The sequence below is a fragment of the Amblyomma americanum genome, chromosome 4 (assembly GCF_052857255.1).
Source record: "Amblyomma americanum isolate KBUSLIRL-KWMA chromosome 4, ASM5285725v1, whole genome shotgun sequence".
Taxonomy (NCBI): domain Eukaryota; kingdom Metazoa; phylum Arthropoda; class Arachnida; order Ixodida; family Ixodidae; genus Amblyomma; species Amblyomma americanum.
The window spans coordinates 203885246-203897285 of NC_135500.1; the positions used below are offsets into that span (position 1 = coordinate 203885246).

Below are 12040 nucleotides of genomic sequence, written 5' to 3' on the forward strand. Positions count from 1 at the left end.
TGTACTTCGTTTCAGGGGCGGATTTTTTTGTTCGGCCTTAGCTCTGAAGAACTGCCACTACTAACTCCCTTTCGTAACATTTATCAAAACAATTTCTTTCGAGCCAGTCGACTCATATCTCGATGGATAAAACACAGAGCGAGCTCACGTTTTGACGTTGGTCGTTCGCTTTCTGAAACAGGCTGTCGCTGCGACAGTATGCTTCAGAGAGTTGTTTTGCATGCGGATGTGAGGAAGCTTCGATCTCTTTTAATTATTCCGCTGTACCAAGCCGTGCTATGCAATGCCATACCGTACTGTGCTGCACCATACTATTCAGTATCACAACTCTGCCTCAGTTCTACCTCTTCCTCAGAAACATTTGTTGCACTTGAAATTCTCTAATTAAGTTGCACGCATTCAAGCGACGGCATAAGGACGCAATTTTTGCACTTGAAGTAGAATTCTGCACCACAGTGGGAAGCTTACACAGTACTTGCTTACTGTAGTACACGTGCGGAGTCATAATCGAGAAGGTACGCTGCCGCGGCCATGTGTTATCAATGCTTTCCTTTCAGGCAAATTTCGGAAATCAAGGGTTTCAGAGATAATAAAAAAGAAAGGCAGAACTGTTCGTTTTCCCGTAAAAGAGATAAATTAGTGCTTCAGAAAACAATACTGTAGTCTAGAGTCTGTTTATTTTTTATTCGTTGGGTCGACTGAATGTACATTTTTGTTCCTTCTACGCGTCATAAAGTCTGCCCGAAGCTTTCGTCATTTTTCTCTTAATGAAGAGAGCAGTAAAGTGTTATAGAGCGAGAAAACATTCTTCTGCACACACGTACAATTACTGCCCTACCCTCTGCGATTTTTATCGTAGCAATAAATGGTCGTTGCATTTGAGGACAACTGTCCACAAGCATTTGAATGGCAAACTTGAAAAGGCTGAAAGAGTTGCAACAGAGGTTTTGCCTCTACTCGGGCGCAAGACGCAGCAGAACGCTTCTTTGTTCCTTACAAAAGGCGCCATGTCTGCGAGATTTTTCAAAGCAGTGCAGACGAAGGCTGATATTCTTCACTCAAAGAAGGAAGCAGAAGGGACGTCGTTGAAAATAGACGACACGCAGTACAAACCCGTTCGTAAGCTTGAACACTCCCCCCCCCCCCCCCTTCTTCCCCCTCCCATTGCCCCCGCCTTCCATTTCTCAGAAAAAAAATTAAAACAGCGAAAGAAACCTTGCATACATCTTAGGAAGATAAAGGGAGGAACTTCTGTACTCAAATGCAAATACTTCTGCCGGCATGCTTCTAACCGCCTGCATGCTGCTTTGCGCGGGAAAAACGAATCAAGCTGAAAAAAGGCTTAAAAGGAATGGATGAAAGGAAAGAAAAAAATGAAAAAGCTAGAAATAAAAAATGAGATATATAAAAAAGGGAGATATAAACATAAAAAGGGGCTGATATGGGTGAAACTGACAAGTACTAATGTACACGACTTATCAGGGGCGCCACGCTAACAGTATAGTTTATTTGTAAGCTGGTAACTAAATGGGGGAAAAATAAATAAAAACGAATACGCGTGAACAAAGTAATAAGTTATTCACGCCAACTTTAGGGCTCTGGCCAAAGATGCCTGCAAAGCGACTTTATCGAATACTGCTTTTCGAATCGATTGTGGTCTCTGGCGACTGCGAAAGGGAGCACATCGTTTTCACGTACAGCTATCAGCGAACGCATCAGTATTTAGGCGTAGGTGTCACACTAAGACAAGGTGGCATTACGCAACAGACAAAACTTAATATTTTAATGGGATTTCGTTTTCCATAATTTCTTAATTCTTGCACTCTAATACAAAAGTATCGTGGGCCCCACATCGTACATTGTAGAAGCCATAGTATGGGTAAAATCCAGCAAAAGTAGACGTTACTTGTTTGCGTAAAGCAACCAGTGATACATCGTCCTGCTTACTCTTTTAACCTTATCGAGAAAGGAAAAGCAGACGTTCGTAATTGCATACCTCGCGCGAAGCCGCTGGTGATTGAAATGGCGAATAAAATAATAAAATAAAATCTGTGTGACGGATGGTCGCTGCAGACGACGCGCCGCCCAGATTATCCTGCTGCCGTTGCATCCTCGGTCGTTCGGGTGGATCCACCTTAGCGCGGGCAGGTGACTGATTGCTATAGGGTGGACGGTGCTTCCGCTGTCTGCGTCCTTGCGAGAAGATTGCGCGAAAATGCGGGCGAGCTACGGGGGGTGATGCTGCGCATATGCGCTGGCCATCTCGCAACGAGGCATGGGAGGCCCGTACGCGCCCACCGTGCAAATAAAACTTCCCAGTCGTAGAATAGAAGCGGACATATCTGTCAGCCAGCCGCTGCTGCATATGCCCTTCAGCAGCGGCTGGCTAATAGATGTGAGTGAGGAACAAGCTACCGCAGATAAGAAGAAGTAAAAATAAAAACAAAGGATGGAGGGAGCAAGGCGTGCTCAGAGGGTGAGTCTAGAATCGATGAGCAGACTTCCCGCCCAAACGCAGTTTTCTTTCGGATTGCGGCGAGAGAGCATGAGAAGGAGCGAATGGATTAAAGACAGGACTCAAGCAAAAGAGGGCGCAACAATTCTCTGCTTTGAATACTGGAACGGCCGCTGTTCTTTTCGTTTTAGGGTACACTAATCGAAACTCGGTTCCTTGGATTTCGAGCTTAGGCGACGCCCGTCCCTGTGTTCTCGGTTCCTGCGCTCGTAAATATTGGACCGAGCTCCCGTTTGTCTGTTCCCTTATTCATCTCTGTGCGCGAAATTCGCTGCGTTGAAGAACATGGGAAGAGAAAGCCCGCGTACAGTGTTTGCAGTATGTAATCAGGTGTCGGCCGGCTCTGGAAGTGGAATGGAATGTTTGCGAAGTGCGTAAGAATGTTTGCCTTGGCGAAAAGATTGTCAGGAATCTTTACTGGTGTCAGTGTGGTCGAACGATTAGATTGGTTTCTGCTGAAAGCTTAACCAACACAACAGTTCAAGAATCTACTAGAGTCTTTATCTTTTTTGTTTACCGAATAAGAAAAAAGTAAATGCCAAAAACTCCAAGCACCGCTTGAGGGGTTTGGAAAACGGGCAGTCATTGGTAATTTTCTCCTGCTTTTTTAACATCTCTTGCGATCGACGGAACTCAAACTTTAGGATGTATAAGGCTCGAGATCGAATTCTTTGGCATCAAATAATAAAAAAATGGTATTTGACCCCACCTCCGGCGGAGGCTCCTTAACGATGCTTAAACAAATCATCATTATTGTCAGGTTTCTGCACAGATTAAAATGAGGATAAAGAGAGCAAGACAGGTGATCCTCCTAAGTTATCCAACATCGCATACTATGACCAAATCGTCCAAAACTGCACTTTCGAAGAACAGGTCCGCATGAATCCAATCGCACGCAATATACTACTCGACAGGGGTGAAGCGCTGGTGCACAGTGCATAATCTTGGACCGTGAATAGCAGATCAAGTGTACGCTATTCATGCAGTAAATAAACTAGAAACTGGTGAATAATGATTTGTCGGTCCGTTGAAAACATTTATAAACAGCTGGATATGACGACAAAACAGCGCTGAAACATGGCACATTGAAAAACATGACACATCTTAGATAAATAAAGAATTGCTTATGCACGAATGTGACCATGGCGTGAGGAGTCAAAGTCGCGAAATAAAGCCTACTGTTGCGCGAACATAAACTTACTCAATGCTCAGGCTATGCTTCGTAAATCATTAAACTCAGAGGGCGCATGACGTCTCGGATCTCAGTGCGCTGAGGTGCAGCACCGGGAAAGCCACCTTCGTTCATACCACGAGACGAAGAAGCGCCACCGATACCACGCGATAGTCCTTATTTGATCCCCATTGACGCCGCAACAACTTTACCATCCTGTGTACTGAGTGGTGCATAGATCGCATCGCCACCTCTGCGTAAACTGCCACCTACCCCTACGCAGGGCTTCGTATGCTTTAAACGCTGTGAACTACCCTGCTTAAATAACTGCCACAGCAACATACCCGCTCTTGCGTAGAGGCTGCCACTGTAAGCTCATCAGTTACTGCGCCTTTCATCTCCTCAAAACCAATCATCCTTTTTTTTTTTTCATTCGATCGAGGCTATGAGTGCAGGAACTCGTTACGTAACCCGGCCGCCGTGATTACTCAGTGACTAGAGCGTTCAGTTGATGAACTCGAAGACACGCTATAAAATTCCGGCCGAAGAGGCCGCGTTTCCAAGGAGGTAAAATGCAAAAGAGGCCCGTGTGCTGTATTATGTGGTCGAAATTATTCTGCAGCCCTCCATCGCGGAGCCACTTTCTCTCTTCCTTCTTATAGTTCCTCCTTCATAAATTTCCTCGGGGCGCGGTTGAGGTGCCCGTCGTTAAGTGAGACGGTTATTGCGCCTTCCCTTTCCTCGAAGTTAAATGTCATTTTACTTACACGTCCTGCGCGCACGCGGTGGTCACTTGACCGCGCGTGGAGAGCAGCGCGTGATCGGCTGTCGAAGTTGATTGCGCGCTCACCAAGGGGGCTGCGAATTTTTACCGAGCTTCGCGTGTGTCCCTGGCGGGTGCTCTCCTAGAAAGAGCTCCCGCTGCAAAAGTGCAGGCAGGGGCCAAACCTCTGCTTTTAGTAGTAGTTGCTTGCCGACAAAAAGCTTTCCCGCAGTAAAGGTGTATAGGCAGTGGTGCACGCTTTACAGGAGGCTTAGTGCAAAGAACGAACTGGTTATCAATGCTTAGAGCGCCCTGCGAAGCTGAAATGAAAGCGTAAAGTGGAGTTTTGATTTAATAATTAGCTCATCAGAGAATAAGAATGGGGTGCAGCACATATGACATGTACCCCCAGGTCATAAATGACAGCTCGCTATTATCCTTGAAAAAGGAAAGCACCATCAGCTTTAAATGAAACACGAAGAAAACAACTAAACCGCCAGGAAAACAAAAGAAAATATCGGCTGAAGAGCAAATACAGGCGTGGCGTATTAACAAATACATAGAGCGGTCTTTACGACTTCGATGAGAAAATTACCCTCTCGAGTATTCCGCCTGCCTAGTGCAATATCTTCCAGTTTTGCGGTTAGCGTTTCAATTCTCTTGTTCGTGTCCCATTTGACGCTGATAGTGCATAATAGCTGTATTGGTACGTCGCGACAAGTTGCACTAGAAGTGGAAGAGAAAGAGGTAGAGGTGCAAGGAGTCTGGCTGCATCTGGTGTGGCGCTGGCTGTCCACTGGTTTCTCCCATTTCCTCTTTCAATTAGTAAATGAATCCATCCTCTTCGTCGCTATACATGGTGAAGGGGCAGGGTAGTCGTACTTGATCCTGCAGAACCTTGACAGAGCAGACGCTTGGCTGGGCTAGCACTTTTACCAACAGAGATGACGAGAAAAGATTGGCACCGCCAATCTTCGAGCAAAGCAGGTACAGGTCCCAATGCAGGCCGCGAATGCCAGGCACAGGTCAATTCCTGCAGCATCTGTTTGAGCCGATAATGCTTTTCAAGTGGTGGGAATGAGGATGTTAAAGACCGACTGAAGCACTACCAGCGCGTCAGCAAGTATAACCACTGGAGAAAAACCATGCAACTCCTCTATGTGGTCATCTTTCTCGCCGGCAAAGCGCTGCTGTGGTTTGAGAACCACGAAAACACACTTTTTACGTAAGATAGGTTCGCGGGTGAGGTTACGAAGTGTTTTGGCGATTAGATTGAAAAAAAGGGCGATGCGGAATAGTCTGTTGCTCAATGAGCACAGTTGTCTACAGAAATGTGCACGTCCTACATTGAGGAAGGTCCGATGCTCTGCAGCAGTGTAAACAGGCGCGTCTGAGGAAGACACGGTTGGCCACCTTTTAAAGGGGCTTGCCGGTGGCGTCTACAACTTCCTGATCACCAAGGACACCCTCACCAGTACATCTGACGATATAAAATATTGCCGCCCATTTGAGGCACTGAAAATTCTGCGAATTTCATCCTGTCCATTAATTTGCCCATGCAGTGTCCACTATGCCTATACAATATCTTGCCTGTACTCATTTGTGGGGCAAAAACTTGAAGCATGACGAAAAAGCGCTGAAATTAAATTGAGGAGAACGCTGCTGAGCTACATGTTATGTCGGTGCAGCTGTGGCAGGCTGCCGGCACTGGTTTGAGCAAAAGACTCAGACGTGAACGGTAGCCGGCGTTCTGTTATAGTCGCAGCTGCAGAAGCCCCGTGCTCGCGCTTGCGCACAACACGACCTGGTGCACGGCCGCAGTCTTCGTCATTGTGTACATGGCGGACATAGCGATATAGAAACGAAATTGGCACGCGTAACGTTAAAAGACAGGAAGAGAGCTGAGCGTGTGCGGGAACAAAGGCGAATCAATGATATCCTAGCCGATGTAAAAAAAAAAACAAGGAAATGAACGTGGACAAGGCATGTAATGCGGACGGAAGGTAACCCATGGTCTTCTTGGGGTAACGGAGTGGATTCAAAGAGAAGGCAAACGTACCAGGAAGCGATACCTAACTAGCTAGGCGCATGAGATTTGGAAGTCTGCGGGGATATAGCGGCCGCAAGTGGCGTCGGAGAGGGTTAATTGGAAGACAGCGGGGGAGGCTTTTATCGTGTTGTTGACGTAATTAGGCCGGTGGTGACGGTGAGGATAATGAAGAACACGAATCGCCAATATCTCAACGTCTTCTGCTCAGATTTGTCGATGAGTTACGCTCTCTGCTAGTGGAGCCGAGCTTCAGTGGCATTCTGTTTTTCGCAATGAATGCGAAAGATGTGAAAGGTCATGCGCTTCGCCGTCGGTCACCGGGAAGAACTGCAGTTTCTACCTCATGACTGTGAACTCGGAAAACAAGCCCAAAAGGTCGCGTGTTCAAGCCTCTCACACCTGGATGAAAAAAAAGAAACGGATGCGCAAACCAAAGCTGCAAAGTGAGAAATGAAAAACGAGCAGCGAATTTCGGTAGAAGCGTCACTTGATGCTTTTCTGTTTATCGCTCGCCCGCTTCTCTAAGCTTAGCCAATTTACGTAATTGTAAAGAGAACCGTTTCAGCGCTGCCCGCAAAAGCTTTCCGACCTGCTTCGCGCTTTCAGTTTTTATTGCACTTGCTTAGTCGAGCACTTTGCTGCGGCTAACGAAGTAGTGTACGGAAGGGAACACCAGAGCAAGGAGCAGTCGGAGCAAGAAAACCTTGCTCTCCGCTGCTTACTGAAAATATTATAAGCAGGGGTCTCGCAAGGCATGCTCCTTTGCAGCTGGGAATCAGTGGCTCAACTAATAAGAAAAAAAGACTGCTGAATGTTTAAGCTGTGCACCGAGTGTTATCTTTGCTTTTTATATTCTCTCTTACTTTCGGAAAGAATTCATTAATTACGCATGAAAAAAAAAAACAACGTCAAAGGTGAAGATGATTACGCAGCTTCCGGTAAAGGCTCATTTCAATATGCGCTGCAAACGTTTTACAAGCAAGCCTTGTCTCAATTCTTTTTTTTGTTCACATGCAAATTCATTTTTCAGGGCAAGAGCTGAAACTACAGGGTGCGCAAGAAGAGGCGAGTCAGCTTTGCGAGCGTTTAGCACTCTACTGACAAGTTAATTTAGCTGTTACTCATTACACAAACTAATTCTCGCATTATTCCTAGCAGGCGTGCCTGATGTGCACATGGGGCCCGATGTTCGTCAGGACCAACACAATTAAGCGCTCCCGAGGATTTAATCTCGCACGATCGCAAGCAGGCGAAAACGGGGCCTCGAAAAATTGCTTATGAGAGATCTGAAAGCGAGCAAGAAAGGTGACGAGGAGCTCTGTCAGCAAGTTATCAATTCTCACCCCACCCCCTTTCCACTTAGCTCCTTTGCTTATATTTTCAGCATCGAACAAGCCTATGGGCTTAATAACAACAACAATATCCAGAAAAAAACAATTAAGGCAGGTACGGTACAATAACTAAACAGCGGAACTTTTGAACTTTTGATTAAAGCAACGCGAAGAAAACTATGGAATGAATATCTTCCCGTTCAGCGTGTGAAGGCTCTAGTGTCGCTGCGGTCGTTATACTCGATAAACGAAGAAAGTGGGAATAACTGCAGTCTTCGAAAAGAATGCGCCTTCCCTGTTTTTGATGCTTTCAAGTCGTTTTTTACGTGCATGCGCAGCGGCTTTCCTGATTTAAATTGCAGCGTGCGTTTCAGATTGGCTGGCTTGGGCTGTAAACGATGCCGCTAGTGCATACAAAAAGCGAGGGCATCACGTTCTGTCCCCCCCCCCCCCCCCCCCCCCCGCACAGACGCACACACACACGCGCGCGCGCACGCATTTGTGTATATTTCGACTGTCAGAACGCTTCATTGGTAAGCGCTCTCCTGTACGTTCTCCTATGATCTTTGCCATTTTTTTCTTTAATGGTGGTTTCCCGCGTGCATTTATTGCCATTTGCACTTATCAAAGGAGGCCGCATGATGAAATAAGACAACGAACCTAGCGCTACCCTCCAGAGGCAGGTAATTTTTTCTTTTCATCAAGAAGGTTTCTCATAAGTGGCAATGCAGTTTTTTTCCAAATCCGTGTAAGTTTTTAATTCCCTCTTTTTATTGGTTCTGAAAGTCTGAGTAAGTTCGTGACAGGACTAACAAATAGGAAATATACAGAGAGACAGCGAAGTGGCGATTGTCCCCATTAGTTTGACGAGCCCTGTCGAAACCTGTTTTTCCGCCGTAAATAATGTATTGGGGTTTAGACACGAAGTCAGTGCACTTCAGCCCATATTTTCTTCGCCTCTGCTTCCGTTTAGAGAGACCGCGAAAAATAATTATCACATATCTCTGTAGGAACACTTTAAATAGAAGTGGTGGTCAAGATAGATCGTAAATAGCGAAATACAAGAAGGGAGGAATCGACAGTCATAGCTCATGACCGCAGTGCGACAACGCTTCCTGTGCCTCATTACTAAGCGAACCATTTAACTAACTAACTAACTAACTAACTAACTAACTAACTAACTAACTAACTAACTAACTAACTAACTAACTAACTAACTAACTAACTAACTAACTGAGTGACTGACTGATTAACTGACTAACCAGCTGACAAGTCAATGAACGATGAATTGACTGATAATCGATAATCCAACTAGCTAACTAACTAAACCACGTAACTGTAATTGGAGCATCGCATAGTAATTGTTCCGAAAAAGAGAAGTAAATGGAACGATTAGAACAAAAGTGATGGTTGCTCCTCCCAGTAAGAAAAATAATATCGCTCAGATTTGCACTAGACTTGATGCATGTATGGGTGATAACTAGTCGTCAACATAATTCATGCGACACAACTCAATTTTTTGGATCAGTGGCATGACGAAGCTACATCTCCATGTGCGCGAAAGTTCTGCACGAGAAGTAATTACCTTTGGGTCCCTCAGGAGTTCGTCGCAATGGTTCAACATTTTGATGCTTTCAAATGAAAAAAAAAATGCGCACTGAGATTTCTGTGCTCGTTGAAAAATCTCAGGTACTGAGACTAACGAAAAGCCATGCGATTCTGTGTGCCTCATCATAGCCAACCTGCAGTGTAGCTTTTGGTACCTGAAAATTCATTAGCAATAATCATTGCACTATGTGCTGAAACGAGTTGCCATATAATAAGGTAACTCGTAAATGTGGGGCTGTCGGCATTCAACGGGGGTAGACTGCGCGATATCGAGTCATATACATCGCAACTCGGTTAATTAAGTCGTCAGCAGAAGATTTAGAAAGCCGAGTGCTGTCTTTGGGGCAGCACATATCCATGTGGGCTGGGCGAAAGCGCTATAATGATTGTGGGCTACTTCGCTTTACTCAACACATACTTTCACTGTAATATAAAACGACAGGTGACGAGAGCTCTAAGGTCGCTAAGAGGGCTGATGCAGGAAATGAATTGCGTGCCATGATAATTTGCGTTCGTGTGTCTCCAATCATTAGTCAAAGGCGTTTTGTTAAGGTCACGCTAAAGGCAATAACATCTTTTGCATTATAACGAACAGCTGCGAAGTTTCTCTTTTTTTTTTCGTCGAATAGTGTCTTCGTAAGAGTCCCTGGACAGGTTGGCGGCTGTTCCTTTGCCTTCCTGCCAATGTTTTTTTTTGTTGTTTTGCCTTTTCACTAGAGTGCTGGCATTCCCACTAGAAACCTCAACGTCGGAAGCTCCTTCCGTGGATCTGGTCGATGAGTTCTACAAACAGAACGAGTGGGCGGCTGAAGAGGTTTTCATCCGCTTCACTCTGCGAGGTCAGGGGTCATTGCGAAGCCCGGGCTTCATCGCGGGCGTTGAGCTGCTGGGCAGTTTTTATTTTAGTTCTTGCTCAGAACACAATGGTCGCACTTCCATTTTCAAACATCTGCTCTTAACTAGCATCTTGAAGCTTGGAAAACACCCTCGCGCAAAAAAAAATCACACACACAAAAAATAAAGATGAGGAGACGCCGGACAGGCGCCTGTCCGCTGTCTCCTCGTTTCTATTGTGTGTGTGAATTTTTTCGCTCCAGGGTGTTTTCCAAGTTTCAAGATGCTAAAACAACTAGCCCGACAACATGCTTTCTCCTCTTGACTAGACCCGCTGGAAGTGTCTTTTTTTGCAACTTTTTTTTTGCTATGTTGTAAAGTAAGATGGCTAGTGTCACAAGAATTCAGAGCAAAAAAAAAAAAAAAGATACGTCACGAATGACGTGCCCAGTTTCAAAACGGGAGGAACACAAGTTGACACTTCCAGAGTTCGCTTTGCATGCCTGGTGCGCCGGATATCCAAGGCCTGTGGCTTGCTAGGACCTTAGGTGAAATGCACTGTACTCGATCAGATCTTGTAACACGTCAGGATCTGTATTTTAGCAGTGTGGCGCCAGCAAGAGAACCACAGACTCTTCTGAAAGCAGAACGTCTGTATATGTCTGAAGTCCACAGATGCCTTCTTTCAGGAGGTGGCGGTGCCCCTCTCGTCGACGCTGGGACAAACAATGTTTATGATGCATCACTGCCACGTTTTCAAACTCTGCTTAATAAAACCGCGGCAACTTTGTGACGTTAACGATACTGTTGGGGCTAGCAGTCAAGGTACTTTCATGAACGGCTGATACGCGTCGCGATCAGAATGGAACAATTAGCAGTCCAGCCAGAAATAGTGCTGTTATCTGCTCGAAAACGTTTAACTAGAGTTGAAGAATTCTTGAAGGAGCACTAAAGGCTACTTTACATACCACCTATTTGCTTCCAGGAACGAAGCTGAGGGTCACCAAACTACGTTCAGAGTGTTTAAGTGTGCTTAGGCACATTTATTCCATGCTAGAAGTCCCTCATATAGATAGGTGGTGTTTCTTGGCCTGTCGACGCTTCTGGTGACGTCATCCGTGAAGACAGGCAGACGGAAGAAAGGAAATTCAAAGAGAGTTGGCGACCCAACACTTAGGAAGACGGTAAAGGGGGCGGAGGAGAAGGATGAGACGGGAGAAGGAAAGTTCAGTTCAGTACCATTCAGGGCGTGGTCATCATGTCTTTAGGTCTACAAAAGGGCCCCACAGTTATTCGTGAAGTCAGGGCACAAACCAGATAGAGGGCATCTTTTTTGGCTCTCGTTGGTTAGCTGGCTTAGCAAACCACTGCTTAAGTCAACATACTCGAGCTTAACGGCCAAACAATGACGCGCTGTGTATATTTACGCGTATGACGACCCAGGTTAGAGTTGAATCGCGCTTTCAAAGTTTTCGAGGGTCCATGCAGAGCTGAGGGGAAATGAGACACCAGACTCGGTAACAGAGAAAACAGGTTTAATTATCAGTTTAAACTACGACTGGTGCCGGTGCGGCTCACCCACGGAATGCGGTGCAACGAATCAGCCGGTTGTTGTCTTTAGCGGATCTGGCTCGAACCATGTGATTCTCTGCGCCCGATCCAATAAACGGCTGGCATGTCGGTGGTGCTGGGGCGAGGTGACGGTTGCCTGGTAGGGAAACGGTCAGGATGGCGGGAAGAGGCTTGGTCCCGTCGCTGTTGCCTCGCC

The 12040-nt window shown here is 46.0% G+C and overlaps 2 protein-coding genes across 3 annotated transcripts in view; one reads left to right on the top strand and one right to left on the bottom strand.

Annotated features, from left to right (window-relative positions):
* Positions 1-12040, bottom strand: part of Polr1D (RNA polymerases I and III subunit AC2 l(2)37Cg) — a 389457-nt gene that overhangs the window by 97530 nt on the left and 279887 nt on the right. The gene's annotated exons all lie outside the window — the stretch shown is intronic.
* LOC144129127 (transient-receptor-potential-like protein) overlaps positions 1-12040 on the top strand; it is a 155742-nt gene that overhangs the window by 537 nt on the left and 143165 nt on the right. The gene's annotated exons all lie outside the window — the stretch shown is intronic.